General features: G+C 37.4%; 1 protein-coding gene and 1 pseudogene across 1 annotated transcript in view; one reads left to right on the forward strand and one right to left on the reverse strand.

Annotated features, from left to right (window-relative positions):
- KCTD8 (potassium channel tetramerization domain containing 8) overlaps nucleotides 1-4078 on the reverse strand; it is a gene marked incomplete at its 5' end in the record, with an annotated part of 323892 nt that overhangs the window by 252721 nt on the left and 67093 nt on the right. The gene's annotated exons all lie outside the window — the stretch shown is intronic.
- On the forward strand, nucleotides 2694-2930 carry LOC105978684 (annotated as a pseudogene).

A 4078-nucleotide genomic window follows, 5' to 3' on the forward strand; every position in this document is an offset into this window, starting at 1 on the left:
TCATCTCTCAACACATGTTGAAACTTATTTCAAGAAATAAAGGAAAAAGAATAAGTAATAAATTTTTTCTCTTTCTTTCTGGTATTCAGCTCTCATTAAAAACCACATTAAATTCCTTGTTACATTTACCGTATAGCCTTTTCATGTCTGGTTTCCATGTATCTATCCAGAGACCATAGACAAGAAGTTTTTAAAATGTCAATGGAGATTTTGTCTTGTGACACTAATCACATCTATATGGGTTTCCTGGAGGATAACTAAGTATGATATTTCACATTGTAACATTATAGTCTAGGAGTTCTGATGGTGTTGTTGGGTAAGTGTTGGACAGAGAGCAAGGTTTATGGTTGAAAACCAGCAGCTGCTAGGTAGAAGTTCAGACTATCTGTTCTTGAGATGAGTTACCACCTGGAAAGACTTATATAGAGTCTCTATAAGACAGAATCAACTTAAGGACAGTGAGAATAGTGATACTATAGTCAATACATCATTTTTAATTCTATAAACCCTATATACAGAGAGAGCTTTCCTGGTATACCAGAATATGCTTAGAATGGTCCAAGTTTTTTCTTAGTCCCAAATAGACAGACTCCAGAAAGGGCAATAAACTGAATGACCTGAAGAATAGATTTGTTTGATAGGATCTCAAGGGAAGGATAAGAGAAATAGGGTAATTCATTTATAAAATCCTCATATTTTGCATTTCAAGTAATCCTCTTAGTCATACTCATTTAAAATTCTATCGTTACATATAATTTCATTTTTGAAGTCGCATAAAAGTAATGGAGCTTCTCAAGCAATCACACTCTGAACATTCCCTGAAAAGTTGAGAAGCATTTAAGTCAGACTTTTAGGTGCTAAATTTCTCTCATTTAATGATAATCACAGATCACCTTCAGTTGGAAATGTTTAAAATAAAATAATGGGGTCCTGTTAAAGGCATTGCAGCTATGCAAAATTTAAAGATAATATAGTTCAAAGTAGATAACTATCATAAACTGTAAACAAGTTTTATGAATTTAGATTCCATGTGGATTCATTGTTTAGATCTGAATTTCTACCATATGTGATCCAGTATGCTGATCCAAACATGGAAGTATGTGGTCCACTCAAGACATCAACAGAAAAGGAACTTAGTGTGCTCACTCACAGTTAATAGGAAAGATCACTTAGAAAATTCAATCATACTTTAGAGCCAAAGATTTGAGGAGTAAGATTTTGGAACCACAAAAGTGTGGAGAAAAATATGACTGTGCTATTAGTCTTAAATTATTCTGCTGTTTTCTTCTATGAAACTCTTTCTCTGAAACTCTCCTCAGCTCCCCGACATATCAAGAAAATGTATTACTCATCCCTCTATTTTATCTCAATAAAAAAATATAACTATAAAATATCTTAATGGTCATCGATGTAAATTTTAGAGCAGTGGATATGTTTTGCATGCTTTGAAGGGTTTGTCCTATTTGCCCTAGAGAACAAATAAAAAATCTTCCCCACCACCATCATGACAAATTTTACCATGAGCCACTTTCTAAAAAGGCTTGGTGGCAAAGAACTGGATAGAATTGAAGAAATGGATGGTGATACTAGAAGACTGGCATGATAACTTGGCAATTTGGCTTCCAATGAGATAGCACATTGTGCATTGATTTGTAAAGTGAATGCCAATGCAAAACGTTGTGATATCTACTTCTGATTGAGGACACGTCTTTCTTGACATGGCTCCTATATGCACTCTTCTCATACAGTACAGTTTCCATGGACAAGGTGAAAACATAGTGAACATCGGATCTGAGTTTATGGTGAGAGAGGCACAAATATTTAGTCTTCAGCAGAGGAGCCACTAGAGGTGCTGTCGAGTAAGCATTGGACCTGTGGCCACCAAGTTGGTGATTTCACCCTGCCAGCCACCCCTGAGTGAGTAGCTCCCATAAAGATTTACAGCCATGGAAAATTATATAGGGTCACTATGAGTCAGAATCAATTTGATGATACTGGGTTTGATTTTGGGGTTTCAGTGGTTACATACAACTCAGGTCATCAACTTGAAAGCATATTTGCAGGCACTGAAAAACAACACTCTTCGTAGGCCAGAAGGAGTGAAATTCTTGAGAAAAGAATATTGGGAGTGCAGTGAAGAAGATTCCATCTGTGCTTCTTGCCACATTTTTATCCTCAAACTTTGCATAATGTATTTACAAATGTTTCTGTTCTTAGGTTAATTTTATGAGCTCAATTTGGGTATTTAAATGTTTGACTTGAGCATAACAACTACATAAATAAAAGAATACAAATCCTCAATGCTAAATGCATGCAGATGATCACCTAATCTATTTCTCTAATTCTGAGGTAACACTTGAACTCAGGTCCATCTGTCCTATAACCTGATAGACATATTCATCCATTGTCAAGCCTTACAATTCTTTAAATAAATTACTTTTTCTTCTAAAATAAGCACTGACTCTCACCAACCTTACTTTGATGAATATTAGCATACTTAATCCACATATTTAAAACAAAAATTAAGGATCATCATTTTCACATTCATCACTTTCATACTCAAGTCCTACAAAATGCTGATTTTAAAACATTCCCTATTTCGCCTCCATAGGCAGCTTCTGCCAGGGGCACATTTCCGGCCTCCGAGGTGGCCACGAGAGGGTTGGTCTGTTGTGGTCCTTAGCCTAATGAAGATGCACCCTGACTTGTCTCCACACTTGCACACTGAAGAATGCAACACCTTGATCAACTTGTTAAAGGAATGCCACAAAAATCAGTGTTCTGAAGTGTTTCAGTGACTGAATGATCTTAGTCAGGAGATGAGAAAATGCCTAAACAATTAATAGGCAGAAAAGAGAGCCAGGAGCAGGGAGCATGGCAATGCGATCCAAAAGAGGCTCTTGACTCCCCCAGAGGAGTCTGGAAAATGAAGTACATTTTCACCCGGAGCCATGGCTAAGAGAAGACCTCAAGACTAGTGATGGATCATCTGTTTTATTTGGTCTCCAAGCTCCTGTGACTGCAACGTGTGACCCACTGTGTACTTGAAGAAATAAGGAAATCCAGGACTCGGTGTTTGTCAAATGGAGCCTTCAGTAGTGGTTTTCTCCCCGCTGCCAACCTATCATGTTCCCTTCTCTGTCTACAACAAACTAACACTGAGTAACTGATCTCCCTCAATATATTCCCCATTTTTGACCTAATCTAGGTTATCAGCAGGAGCACTGATCTCACAATGGATAAGCTTTAGGCTGTTAACTGCATGGTCAGCAGTTCAAAACCACCAGCCACTCCTTGGGAGAAAGACAGGGCTTTCCACTCCTTTTATTGTTGTTAAAATTGATCATATATATTTTATGAGCTCTTTGAAAATTGATCATCAATAGCAGGTGTATATGACACATTAAGGTAGAATGGTTTTGGAACAACTACAATAAGATCATGATCTACTGAAATGACATAGCTGCAAATAGCCAGAGCTAAATACATTTAGCACTTGAGAAATGAGTGTGAGATTTTTATTTCAAAAGGACCTGCATGGGTAATCTCTAATGAGCCTTTTAGCCCAAGGATTCTTTAAAGTAAAATAATAGACAAAAAGTAAAAAGGCATTTTGTATATACCCTAGAGAGACCATGAGCATATTGTGGGGCTGTTTGAAAGAAGACCCATTGTAAATATACAGCAGTGATAGGAGAGCAATTAGCATCTTTTCATAAGCAAGCAATCAAGCTTCTGCCTCAAGGTTAGCTATAAGGTAAGTAGCGGGCCTGACTAGCATCCATTTAGAGGCTGTGGTTACACATTGAGCTGTGATCCCCAAGGTTTGCAGTTCCAAACCACTAGCAGCTCTGTGGGAGAACGACTGGGTTTTCTACTCCTGTAAACAGTTACAATGTTAGAAACCCACAGGGGGTTGCTATGAGTCAGCAGCGACTCAATGGCAGTGAGTTTGGTTTGGTTTTGCTATGAAGAACTGATGGGAAATTTGGGGCCTTGAGAGATTGAAAAATAATTATGAAGTATTAGCTTTGAAGTTAAATTTGACCTATCCCAAAAAATAGTTTATGGAGCATAC

Source organism: Echinops telfairi, unplaced genomic scaffold (assembly GCF_000313985.2).
Source record: "Echinops telfairi isolate 266 unplaced genomic scaffold, ASM31398v2 ScPeMD7_7468;HRSCAF=8506_0, whole genome shotgun sequence".
Classification (NCBI taxonomy): Eukaryota; Metazoa; Chordata; class Mammalia; order Afrosoricida; family Tenrecidae; genus Echinops; species Echinops telfairi.